Source organism: Coregonus clupeaformis, chromosome 22 (assembly GCF_020615455.1).
Source record: "Coregonus clupeaformis isolate EN_2021a chromosome 22, ASM2061545v1, whole genome shotgun sequence".
NCBI lineage: Eukaryota > Metazoa > Chordata > Actinopteri > Salmoniformes > Salmonidae > Coregonus > Coregonus clupeaformis.
In genome coordinates, this window is record NC_059213.1 from 3,990,789 (window position 1) to 4,005,460 (window position 14,672).

Sequence of the window (14,672 nt, forward strand, 5' to 3'; positions counted from 1 at the left end):
AGCTATCTATCTATCTATCTATCTATCTATCTATCTACGTTCAAATGACTCATCCATGATCACACAACATGATAACTAGCTAGCTGAGCATGAAGGCTCATAGTTAATAATAATTTCCAAAACTGTTTCATGTAGTTACATTTAATTTGTATAGACTACAATATTAGACAGAACATATGGTTTTGAGAGGTGTAGTCTGTTATTATGCATTCATAAATGACCTAGGGATTGATATGTCACCCAAAATGATAGGTATAGAATCCATAGAACGGGCTTGGAACCTCGAACCCTGGCAATTTGACTGGATTCTATTTATTTGGTTGCAACATATGATGTTGAAATGTTGTGTCACATGAGTCCCAGATCTGTTTGTGCTGTCTTTTCAATTTATCCACCTCTCTATTGTTGTCGACCCCAGAGAAAAGAAAAACCTTCACACTGCGCTTGCTAGTATCACTTGTTTATTTAAACTTACTTACATCGGCCTCACAGCCTTTGTCAGAGTTTTTGTTGACCCTGAGCTGCTGTTGTGGTTGTCTTCCCCCGAGGGAGGCAGGACTATTCTGATGACTACTCTCCTGGGTACATACTGCTGAAGCAGGAGGGGGGAGAGCCCCCGACACTGGTCCGTAGACAACCTCTCAGAGAGTTACCAGGCAGAGGTAGGAACTAGGGAAACCTGCTTCTGAATCACATGTTATTACAATGTATTAAAGAGTATTGGGATGAGAAACAAACTCTAATATCTCTAATAATCTCTCCACTGTTATTATTTTGTTCTTTCTCTGCTCTCTCCACTTCCCCTCTTTCCACTATCCCCTCCACCTTTCTCCGTCCTGTCAATCTCCCTCCTATGTAGCCCTGGTCCCTCCTGGAGCCGTCAGGGCCCTGGTCAACCGTTACACCCAGGAAAGGCCTCCCACCACCCAGCCTACCTCAGGAGCCGCAGTGGCCCTCCTCCAGGGAGATTCAGACACCCAGGAGGCCCCCCAGGCTCTCAGCCCATCCCAGCCCAGGACCAGAGGGGTTACCAGGGGCAGTGCAGGCCAGGACCAGGCCCCTGGAACAGAACAGCAGTCACTGGTAATACCAGTGGCAGAGTCTCCATCAACATTACACCTGACAGCATCTCCTCAATCACCAGCCACTATCCAGTCTACATCAACTGTCCTGTCGACTGTAATGGTCCAGTCCACGGTAACTACTCTGTCAAAAGAAACTGTCCAAACGATCACAGCGGTCCAGTCTACTGTAACTGGCGACAGCAGCAGCGTCAGAGCGCCCGCCACCTGTCCTCCCGGGTTACCCAGTACCCCTCTTCAGCATACACAGCCCAGCCTCGTCCCCCTCGTCCACCCCGACCTCCTCGAGCACCACCATCACAGTCTCACACAGACGTACTACCTGTAGCTCGTCCAATAGTAGTGCCTCAACACAACCAGCTAGGCCTACAGCCGTACTCCGATGGACCACCGCCGCACCACCAACACAACCGCAACCGCCTACAGTTTTGGAGCAGTCGGGTGTTGCCACGGCAACTCTGCCAACACCGGTCCAGTCCGCACCGTTGCTGACTTTGTCTGAAGAACTTGCCGGCCCCCCTGAGAAGCAGGCGTCATTGGTCACTGAGCATGTGCAACGCTCCTCCACCGTGCCACCTCCGAAGTCACCTGCTGTCCCAGAGACATCTGATGAAGCCCCTGTACAGCCGTCAGCCCCTGCTGTAACCACGTCCTCACCCTCTGGCCCCTTTCAAATGTCTAAGACACAGTTTTTAGCTCAGTTGTCAGTAGTACCCCAAGTACGCGACCCGCCGAGGGTGGAGGAAGACGAGGAGGGGGAGAGGCTTTCCCCCCTCCCTGCCATGTCTACGGAAGCTGTGATGACCAGGTCTGTCGCTACGGAGACGACCCCCGCCGGCGAGAAAAAGGAGGAGATTGTTGTCCAGTTAGGCGGCGGCCGAAAGTCAAGTCCTTGTGAAGCGATCCTCTCTGGTCTCCGCCTTTGCTTAAGGTCCCGCCCCCAGGACAGTACCCCATCTCCCGTGGTTGCTAAGAAACTCAGAGGAGATAGAACCGCCCCTCTAGACCACGACTACTCAAAGGTGATGCAGAACGGAGGAGAAAAGTCCAGTGAATCAAACGTTGACCAGGATGTAGTAGAGGACACCGCTAACGGTGTGGCGGCTGACGACAAGTCTACTGGACAAGGAAGTAGTAACCAAGTCATCAGTGAGGAAGAGGGAGGAGCTAACACTGATGTGACCTCCCCGACTAGACAGTCACCTATTGGTGGAGGAGGAGGCTTGTCCAAATCCAAGAAGAGAAACATGACCTGGGTGCAGGCTCAGAGAGGTTTGGCCCTAGCCCAGGCTAAGAGGAGTAGGTCAAAGGTCACCAAGGCCTCACAGCGTGGTCTTAAGTCAGAGCTTAGAGGTCTAGTCACACAGACACCATTTCTGCCTTCCACCCCACAGCGCCACCGGTCGTACAGCCCTAGCCCTCGCACTGCCTCCACCTCCAGCCCACGCTGCACCAGCCCTCACGGTGCCCCCAGCCCACGCCGCACCAGCCCTCGCCAGGCTACGGGGGCGAACGTGAACCCTTCTCCTGCCACCTCCCCTCACCCACAGCCTCACCCGTTCAAGGTCACTTCCACCACCCCTCGCCGTGGAAGACCTTGTTTGGTGGCTGCGGCAGCATTACATTTGAAACGGTCTCCCTCCACCCCTCAACCTGTCCCGTTCACTGGCAGCCTTCGCTCTGGCTTCAAAAAGTCCCCCTCAGAGCCCACTGATGTTCCAGCAGGCGCGGGTGGTACCGCCAATCACAACCGATGTGGTCGCCACCGTACCAGCTCCAACAGTCTCCACGGAAACGCCTGGCCAAGAACCAGTGCGCAGACTGCGGTCGTGTCCTGAGCAGCGCAGCTGCTTTAGAGAGCCATGCATCCCTCCACACGGGAAGCGCCCGTTCGCTCTGCTCCGCCTGCGGCAAGGACTTCCCCAACCTCAAGGGCCTCAACCGCCACGCCCGCGTCCACGGCAACCAGCGGGGCCACCAGTGTCCGCAGTGCAGCAAGACCTTCGTCTACCGCTTTGGCCTGACCAAGCACAAGCAGATGGTCCACAGCGGCGTGCGCCCGTTCGCCTGCCCGATCGTGGCAAACGCTTTGCCATTCGGCGCGACATGGAGACGCATCTCCGCGTTCACACTGGAGAGAAACCATTTGCCTGCTCCCTCTGTGTGAAGCGGTTCAAGAGGCGTGTGGAGCTGAATGTTCACCTGAGGTGGCACAACGGGGAGAAGAGACACTGGTGCTCATACTGCGGAAAGGGATTTCTGGATTACAATAATCTGAAGAGGCACAAACTGGTCCACACCGGGGAGAAACCCTACACCTGCTCCGAGTGTGGCAAGGACTTCAAACAGACTGGCCATCTGAAGAAACACTTGAAGACCATACACAAAGACAGATAAAGAGGGCAGTGGAGGGGACGAGTCTTAAATGGCACCCTATTCGCTATATAGTGCACTATGCTGGCTCTGGTCCAAAGCAATGCATTATATGTGAATAGGGTGTCATAGTTGGGAATAGTGCACTCTTTCTCCATTTGTGAATTCAAAACCCAGCCATATAGGTTTTGATGGGATATATTGTGTGTAGTTGGGTGAGGAAAAAAATACATTTAATCTTTTTTAAATTTGGGCTTGAATTCTGAAAGTGATTTGGAAGGACTTGTTCTTTTATGTTTTTATGTATTGATTGATTAAGTGTCAACGCTTTGGTTGTGTAAACATTTGGGCGTGCTTTTGTTTGGAAGGTTCATGCTGTGAGAGCATGACGTAGTGTAAAAAAAGAAAAGAGAAATGTTGAATTTACATTTATTGTATTTAAAACAAAATCGGATTATTTGTCAATTTGTTAATTTAGTTTATTATGAAATTGAAAAGCCGAAAAGCAAGGTTATATTAGTTTTATCGTGGTCACGCACATTATGGTTTTATGTTCAACAGGTTTGAACTAGTTTCATTTAAATGTGTTTTATGTTAATGTTATCTGTGCTTTCATTGCACTTTTGATCAATGATGTTCCTCATGGTTGGGCGGCAGGTGACTTAGTGGTTAAGAGCGTTGTGCCAGTAATCGGAAGGTCGCTGGTTCTAATCCCCGAGCCGACTAGGTGAAAAATCTGTCGCAAGCAAGGCACTTAACCCTAATTGCACCTGTAAGTCGCTCTGGATAAGAGCGTCTGCTAAATCACTAAAATGTAAAATGTAAATTTATAGAATAAAAATGGATTGGGCTGATAGATTTAGGCCTAACCCTAAAAGATAGCTTTAAGTTTATTCTAGGTTTTAACCTATTCAGTGCTGTTGAATGTTTAAAACAAGACATTACTTGTTTTAATAATTTTTCTGTGCTATTAGATATGCTTGGGAGGGTGCATTGTTTCAGCTTCCAGGCACATGTTGGGCCCAACACTATCAGTCATTTTAAAGTTTAAACCATCTAGGATGGGCGTTCTATGACATTGAAATATCAGATTTGCTAGATACATTGAAAATAAATCTGTCTCATCTCTCTGGGTCAGTTTGCAAGAACCAATCAAAGTTAATATTTTGCTTTGGCTATTGTGATTCTATGTGGGAAATGTATTATTTATCATATCAACTAATGGCAGTAGGACATCTACAGTGTTTTCAGAAAGTATTCATACCCCTTGACTTATTCCATGTTTTGTTGTGTTAAAGCCTGAATTCAAAATTGATTTTAAAGAAATTATTCACCATCTACACACAATACCCCATAATGACAAATGTATTAAATGTTTTTAGATAGTTTGGCAATTTTTGTGAAAATGAAATACATAAATATCTCATTTACATAAGTATTCACACCCCTGAGTCAATACATTATTATAATCACCTTTAGCAGTGATTACAGCTGTGAGTCTTTCTGGGTAAGTCTCTAAGAGCTTTGCACATCTGGATTGTACAACATTTTCCCATTTATTCTTTTCTAAATTCTTCAAGCTCTGTCAAGTTGGTTGTTGATCATTGCTAGACAGACGTTTTCAAGTCTTACCATACATTTTCATGCCGATTTAAGTCAAGACTGTAACTAGGCCACTCTGCAACATTCAATGTCGTCTTGGTAAGCAACTCCAGTGTGTTTTAGGTTATTGTCCTGCTGAAAGGTGAATTTGTCTCCCAGTGTGTCACGAGAATTTCTATCTCTAATTAATCAAACTTAATGCTTTGAATAATTCCCAGAGGGTGTAAGGCTCTGGTTTAATCATGAATTAAACAAATGTCCACAACCGGCAAGAATGATCTGTATGTGTAATCATGGAGAGCTCTGCCGCCAATAAACACATATACAGCTTTTATACCCCTTGACACACAAAGGCACTTTGCTCAGCCCACCTTTAGGAGGCCTTTAACCAGTTTCTCAGTCCCCTTCACCCTGGAATGTTTGTCTCAGCAGTTTCTAACTCACCCCCTCTGTTAGTGGGTTCATAATGATAACCCTAACACAGTTCACACAGTCATCATCAGTATTGGGGTTAACAATTTTAGTCATAATCATAATTCCTCTATCAGTCCACCCTTTGACTACATTTTTACACCCTTAGGATGAATGTATTTACAAGCATGACCAATCTGATCTTCATACGTCAGAACTAATAAACATTTCATCCAATTGCGGTCTTTCGGGGTGATAGATTAATTTGTATTTTAAGAATAATGACTAAAGGATTTCACCCCAAATACAGTATAAATGTGAAACGGTGTTAGAATTATAATGTAGTGTCAACCCACTAACAGAGGGGGGCAGGACTAAACATTCCAGAGTGAAGGAGACCTGGAAACTGTTTAAGAAAGCCTCCTAAAGGTGGGCGGAGCAAAGTGCCTTTGTGTGTCAAGGGGTATAAAACAGTATGTATGGGTTTTGGGCACCAGAGCTCTCCATGAATAAAAACACAGATCATTCTTGCTGGTTGTGGACCTTTAATCATTATGATTAAAACCAGAGCCCATAACCCCGGTAATGATTCAAGCTTAGGTTGAATTAGATATATAAATTCTCAGACAAGTGGTCCTTCGAGCGGAGCTCTAAAATACGTCTTTGTCGCTCTAAGGACACCGGAAACCGCACGGGCGGGTGATTGCATCCGTGGAGAATAGTCCTGGCCTTCGACGTTAAGGTTATAAACAGGCCAGTGATTAATCTTATGAACGATAAAGATGTTAACAAGATTGAAAAAGCATTTAAATCCAAATTGCAAGGAAAAGGTCAGTAATTTTTATTCATGGCTTTTGGTGAAATGATTTGAACTTGTATGAGAATAGTAATTATTGTGGAGGGCAGAGAATAGTTACCAAAATCTCATAAGAAAATTAAAAGGAAGGGGGTCTGAAATGACTCAAGGTGAATGGCCATCACCAAAATAAACTAGTTAATATTGAGATTGTACGGGGTACAGTGTTACATTATAAACAGGAAGGGAGATATCTATCTTACACGATGATAATTAAGTCAAAAGTCACATAAACAACTGGGGATTTGCTCTAACTCTGTCTATTTCATGAAACTGGAGCAGTTACGACCTCTAGGTTACGGATAGTGTTAGAAAAAAATCGTATAATGTTGTATACGTGTGAGACTCAATGATCCATCGAAATACGTGATAATTGTTTCAAGGAAGGAACTAAAATAGGTCGCAGTGAGAAAAATGGTTGTCCGATCCCTTTCATGAAACTGGAGTAAAAAAAAACTGGGTTACGGGTTAGATAATTTTAAATGGTTAATTACAAAAGCAGATCATAACATTGGCTCAAGAGTCGCACCTAATAATAAATCCCAGGAAAATAATTCTGGATTGAATTATTACTAAACGGGGGGATTTCTTATTTTTCCACCATGGGAAATAAATATTCTAAAGAGGTCCGATAATTAACGGGGGATGAAAGATATATGTTTGGAAGAGATCGAAGAAATATGTTTTATGGATCTATTTGGGAGAAGAGGTATGGATTTATTGGGCATCTCGATGTGGAGAAGTTAGAAGTTATGATTAAGCAGATGCATGTAAACTGTGGAACGGATTTGAAGAAACAGCAAGGGGAGGGGCTAGAGACAGCGAGGGTATGGCTTTTGGAAGCGCGAAGGAGAGAGGAAGGACAAAGGGAAAAAATAATTAGATATGCAAAGAGAAAGGGAAATAAAAATTGAGATTTCAGTGCCTCCCCCAGCGCAGAGAGCAGAAAGGTTATATCCAGTTTTGGTAGAGCAGGCATGGAAAGAAAACCCAGATGATAACGTTGTCATGTGTAGGAGAAAATTAGGAGTGATCCCCGTCCCTCCCCCATCATATGACGGCCAAGCCGGAATGTTGGAAGGGCGGGAAGAGGGGGGGCAGAGTAGGGAGGCCAGTAAAGAGAACAAAGAGGGGCAAGTTTTACAGAAGGAAATTACAGAACTCAGGGAAAGTAGAGAGGAAATAGGCAGGCTAAGAGTAGAGCTGGATAGAGAGAAAGAGGCAGGAAGAGCTAGAGAAAGTAAACATAGAGAGTTTAAACACAGGGAATTGAAGAGATTAGAAGACTATAATAAGCCAGGGAAGAGAGAGTGGTTAGATGATGAGGAAGGGGATGACCAGTACCCTTTGATAGCCTTGCCGAACCCAAGGGCTGGGGAGGAGCATGCACCAGACACACTGGATGTATATAGGGCGTGGACACAGCGAGATGTAGTAAGAGCTATAGAGGGTGTGGTGCACCCTAAGACGGGGATAGAGGGATTCAGGAGGGATTTGGAGAGTTTAGCAGCAAGCTTTAAGCTAAACACAGGGGAAATTGAGAGGGCAGTCAGAACGCTAGTTGGGAAAGATTGGGCAGCTGTTCGGGGGCAGTGGGTTTCAGGGGATGCCAATGGAGCAGTCCTGCCATGGGCAGATGATGGGCAATATGTTGGGAAAATAACTGAGTTGAGGGAACATTACCATCGACATGCGGACTTCTCCAAAGTACATGAATGTAAACAGGAAGACAGTGAGAACATCAGCCAATACTTAGAGAGACTGAGAAATGTATTTAATGTAAATAGTGGCATACCTGAGCCTCCCCAGGGGCAGGGAAATGATACTCCGTACCATCAGCAGCTAAAAATAGCATTCCTTAGTGGAATGAGACCAGAAATAAGCAGGAATATTGAAAGGATTTTAGTGGGATGGGGAACTACTTCGTTAGCTGAGGTCAAGAGATATGCAATCCATCATGAGCAGAATAGTAGACAGGACAGAGTAAGAAAAGAACAGAAGGGAGCAGAGTATTTAATGACCACTCTAGGGGAAATAGCTGGTAGAGGTTGAACACCAGAAGAGGGGGGAGGGAGGCCTCGCTCTTTCCTGCCCTATGGGAAAGGAAGTAAGTGCTTTAACTGTAACAAAGAAGGACACTTTGCAAGAGAGTGTTGGGCCCCGTGTAAATACTGTAACGAGACAGGTCATAACCATCGCAGCTGCGGCAATAAAAGAAGGGGCGAGCAAGATAATCGGGGTGGAAAAAGAGAAAGGGCCTACAAACACCCCATCACCCAGTTCCGGTAGGGAGGAAGAGGAAGATGAGGCATGACTAGAACAAGGGGAAGATAGTAAGACAGATAGTGGAGGAGAGGGGTCAGAGGAACCCATTGATACGGGGTGTGAAGTGTTTGAATTGGAAATGATTGAATTGGCTCTGCAGCAAGAACAGAAACCATACCTCACCTTAACAATATTGGGGAAAAATATTACATTCTTGTGTGACACAGGGGCATGTCGCACAGCGATCTGTGCAGCCGACATACCCAAAGGAATTAGAATTAATGGGGAAAAAATCATGGTACGCTCGGCCTCGGGCCATCAATTTATAGAGCGATTATCGGCCCCTGTGACTTTACAACATGAAGATTCAGGGGGAGAGGTATGCATACCTGTACTTGTATCAAGCCTGTGTCCAGTCAATTTACTAGGAAGGGATGCCATGATTCAGTTGAACGTAGCTGTGAAGCCGACGCTGAGGGGTATGAAGGCATATGTCGTAAGGGATAATATGGTATTGAGCGGGGAGGGAGAACCGTGCTATTGGTATAGCCAGGACCTGCTAAGAGGGGGACTTACAGACATACCGAAATCACTAATAGATCTAGCAAATGATTTAGTGATTGGATCAACCAAGATGACAGTAGATGACTTACACTGTAAATTATGGTGTAATGAGCACCCGGGCCCTAACCCAGATTATGAAGAAGAATTGTTAAAAACCACAGAAAGAACAATTGGGTTAAAATGGGTTCACTATGATAGAAAACATGCAGCTGTAGAGGTGGAGTTGGGACCACAGAGTCAGAGACTGTACAGAGAAAGGTGGGGCCCCCATGTTGCCCTAGTGAAAGAACCTTCAGAGGAATGGGTATCACTAGGTAAATGGGTAAAACAGGGGAAAAACATCACTGACTGGCAGAATACACCAAATGGGGATCAGTATAGCCACTCCACTGGAAGATACAGAATAAAGTTGAATTGGAGAGCAAAAACCCAGCCTGGGGTCCACCTGGAGACAAGTTTTAACGAATGACAGGAAGATATTTTTTTAACTCAGGAACAGGAGGATGAGTTAGCAGCAATTCCGTTCAAATTATGGTCACAAGGACCAGCCGATGTGGGACTAATTAAGGGGGTAGCTCCAGTACAAGTGATTCCTCGATCCGATCACAGACCAAAAGCAATATCCTATGAAACCAGAAGCAATAAAAGGGATAACACCTACATTTGAGCATTTACTTAAGGGGAGGGGTGATAATTCCTGGAGATGAGGCACAATGCAACTCTCCAGTATTTCCTGTTAAAAAGGCGGCACCTAGCACCGACTGGAGGGATGGTCATGGACTTGCAGGGGGTTAATAGAAATATAATTCCCAGAGCTCCATGTGTACCAGATCCACATACATTGCTGAACCAATTGAAACCAGAAAACTCCTATTTTACGGTGATAGATTTAGCTAATGCTTTCTTAGTATCCCAGTTCATCCGGATAGTCAGGGGTGGTTTGGCTTTACTTTTCAGGGAAGGAAATGGACTTACGCTAGGATGCCACAAGGCTACTCGAAAGTCCTACAATCTTTGCCCAGGCTATAACTAGGAATTTGGGAAAGTTTGAACCTCAGGAAGGAAGCCAAATGTTAGTTTATGTAGATTATATTCTATTGGCTAATCCCACTCAGGAGGGATGTAAGAGGGATACAATCCAATTGTTAACTTTCCTGGCAGAACAGGGACACAAAGTGAGCAAAAATAAACTTCAACTTTGGCAGAGCGAGGTGATTTACCTAGGACACACCATAACTCAGGAGGGCGAATGTTAAACTCATCCAGGAAAACTGCTATACTTGGAGTGCCAAACCGTTAAACAAGAAACAAATGATGAGCTTTTTGGGGATGATAAACTACTGTAGAGCTTGGGTACCGATTATGCACTGCATACTGGGAAGTTAAGTGATCTTATCTATGGGAAGGCAATGGCAGCCCATGATAAAATCATTTGGAACTCCGAGGCGGAGGAACAATTTGTAGAGATAAAAAAGTTGCTCACTTCCCAAACAGCCTTAGCTTTTCCTAGATATGACAGGCCTTTTACCCAAATGGTAGACTGTAGGGAGGGATATATGACATCGGTCTTGACTCAAAAACATGGGGATAAGAACAAACCCATTGCATATTATTCATCTAAATTAGACCAGGTAGCACAAGCAATGCCACTATGTTTACAGTCTGTGGTAGCTTCAGCTCAGGCGGTGCAAGATTCGGCATCAATAGTTTTGTACCACGATTTAACCCTAAAGGTTCTGCATGCAGTATCCATACTGTTGTTGGAGCATAAGATGGCCTATATGTCACCCGCTAGACATTTATCTTGTATGATAATCCTGTTAAATATGCCTAATTTGACCATTGAACGGTGTACAACTCTGACCCCTCTACTCTGGTTCCTATTGCAATAGATGGCAGCCCACATGATTGTATAACTGAAACTGAGAAACTTGTGTTGCCAAGACCTGACTTGAAAGCCTTAGTAGATGGGGAAGTGACTATGTTTGTTGATGGTTCATCTAGAAAAAAACCTGATGGTACGAATGCTACAGGATATGCAGTTGTAACAGAGACCGACGTCTTGGAAGCTGAATCATTACCTAGAAATTATTCTGCACAACAGGCCGAGATAGTGGCTCTCACTCGGGCATGTCATTTGGGGAAAGGGAAAAAGGTTACTATTTACACCGATAGTGCCTATGCATTTAATACAGTACACGTATTTGCTGCACAATGGAGAAACAGGGGAATGGTAACCACTTCTGGCAAAACCATTACACATGCCCAGTTAATTTTCAATATTTTAGATGCTGTACTCCTACCAGAGAAGTTAGCTATCTGTAAATGTGATGCTCATACTAAAGGTGTAGATGGCAACGGCAACAGAAAGGCAGACGAGGAAGCAAAAAAGGCAGGTCTCAAACCACAAGCACCCACATACTTACATCTGAAAGAAGAGGTGGACATTGATGAAGCATTACTGATGGAGAGCCAGTTGAGAGCACCAATGAAGGAAGTGACTAGATGGGAGAAAATGGGAGCAGTCAAGAAGGGGGAAATTTGGCATCAGGGTAATTTACCTATATTACCAAAATATCTGTTTAGATATGCAGCAATTTTGATACATGGGCAAAGCCACGTATCAACCGGGGGGATGGTGGAAATAATTAGAAAGCACTTTGTAGCGTACGGGATAACAAATTACTTTAAAAAAAATTGTTCTAGGTGTGTTATATGTGCACAAGGTAATCATCAAGGAAAGCAGAGAGCACCAAAAGGGGAATTTCCCCAGGCCAGATATCCATTCCAACAGTTGGAAATGGATTTTATAAAACTTACAAGAAGTGAAGGGAAAAAATTGTGTTTGACTGTAATAGACAAGTATACCAAATGGGTAGAAGTCTTTCCAACCTCCTCCGCTGATACATTCACAGTAGCTAAAGCTTTATGTCAGGAAATAATCCCTAGATTCGGATTGCTGGAAACTATCTATTCCGACAATGGGTCTCACTTCGCCAACCAGGTGATAGATAATATTGGACAGAAGTTACATATTAATATGAAGAAACATTGTTCATATCATCCAGAATCAGCGGGTTTGATTGAACGCACTAATTCAACGATTAAATCACGTCTGAGAAAAACGCACATGAGTACAGGAAGAAATTGGGTACAATGTCTACCAATAGTATTAATGACGATTAGGGTAACACTGGATAAAGATGTGTTATCCCCCTTTGAAAAAGTGTTTGGGAGACCATATAGAATGCCCGAGTTAGGCAGACTAGAGCAGGCAGAAATAGAAGTAGAAGGGACGTTGGCGGGACATATGAGAAGACTGTTCATTAACCAAACACGTCTAAGATTTTGTGCCCCACAGGAGAACTAAAGGAGAGGGTAACCCACTCTATCCAACCAGGTGACTGGGTGTGATACAATCCCCTAAAGAAGAAAGACTGGAAGCAGCCCCGTTGGGGAAGGCCCCTATCAGGTTTTATTGGTCACCGCCTTTGCCATTAGAATAGCAGAAAGAGCAACCTGGGTCCACGTTACCCACTGCAAGAAGGTAAGACCACATACAAGCACCACTGAACACACGCAGAGTTGGAGAGAAGAACTGTACCAATAGGGTCTGGGGATCACCTCTGTTAACGAAGATCTCCTACCCCGACCTATCATCACTGTAGTGTGTTCCTAGGGTGTGAGTATGGGGTGGTACCAAGCAGAAGGACTAAAGGCAGGAGAGGGTTGGCGGTTTTTGGGAATATGGGTGACCCTGAGCTGCATCATAGTCTCGACAATAGTCTTGGTATGTCAAGATCCACCACCACCTCGCACCAATTTCGCTATGGCCTTACCATTATTAAGAAATAAAAGGGAAGCGACCCGACATTCTGACCGTCAAGGACGAGTGATCTACAAAATAGGAGTCAGAGAAGTGTGGGGAGTAAGATTCAAAATTAGGATTAGGGATGTTATCAGGGCGGATAAGCAAGCAACGTGGGATTATAAAATCCCATTGTATTTATGTTCAGCTCCCTTGGCGGATTCTTCCTGGGCTCAGGTATTTAGACATACTGGGGGATGGAGATATGAGACGGGGGAGGGGGGGACGGACGGACTGGGGGGCTGGACATCCAGATGGAGGATAAGAAGGTATAACAACATCCCCACGGAGATGGTAGTAACAATAGTAAAGGTCACTAAAGAGGACATGAAAAGAACTTACTGGGCTTGCGCGGATGAATACGGACGGGATACTTGTCTAAGATTACATTTGATGGAGTTGAAAGATATGGAGGGCACAGGTACTGTCATTAATCCATTAATAGCAATAGACCGAGTAGATCAGTCAAGGGATGACGGAGTCAATTCGACTAATCCGTCCACTATGAAAGATTTTCTCCTCCAAGAATGGAACCAAGGGGAAGTAGAGGGGGGTCCCTGATGAAAATCTCTGGTTAAAGTGGATGAAGTACACCGCTAGGGCCTTGGGGAGACCAATTGTCATGCATGCTCCATTGGGCGACCGACAATGTTGACCGCCCCAATGCCAAAGGCAATGTTTCCCTGTGTATTAGACCTGGAGTCCAATCAAAAAGAGCCCAATTGCACAGGGATTGGGCTGGCAAAGTTGACTTACTCGGCCAGCCCACCTAGATTCACTTTAACTCCTGGCGAATACCAGTGTTACAGACATAGAAATGGCACCCGTAACTTGGGTGATTTTGATGGCTGTAAGGAGATAATTAATGTGACTGATTTAGATAAGGAAGGGAGGGGAAAAATTATGAAACTTACCATCCCTCTGACTGATGTGTGGTGGGCATGTACTAACAAAGGGAGAATTCGACAGACATTACCAGAAGGATGGGTGGGTACTTGTGCACCAGTATTGTTGGTCCAACCTGTAAGAATTAGTCATCAAAGACCAGTGACAGGAAGAATAATCAGGAGGAAAATAAATATAGGTCAGGAAGGAAATAGCCCAATTTGGATAGATGGTATAGGCATCCCCAGGGGTGTTCCAGATGAATACAAAGCTATGAATCAAATATGGGAGGGTTTACCACAACATTTTTCTGGTGGGTGACAATAAACAAAAATGTGGATTGGATTAATTATATCTATTACAACCAACAACGATTTATTAACCAGACTAGAGATGCAGTAAAGGGGATCTCCGAACAATTATCCGCCACCTCACTTATGACTTGGGAAAATCGGTTGGCTCTGGATATGTTGCTGGCAGAAAGGGGTGGAGTCTGTAAAATGGTGGGGGGCCATTGTTGCATATTCATCCCTAACAACACCGCACCGGAGGGGACGGTCACAAGAGCTCTTGCAGGATTAACTGCGCTAAGTGAAGAATGGGCTGAAAACTCAGGAGTTAGTACATCTTGGACAGGGTGGTTTGATACCATGTTTGGTAAATGGAAAACCATAGCATCCACCATCTTAGGGGAAGTCAGTGTTTGTATGGGTATTCTTGTATTATGTGGTTGTTGTCTTGTTCCCTGTGTCCGAGGATTGGTGAG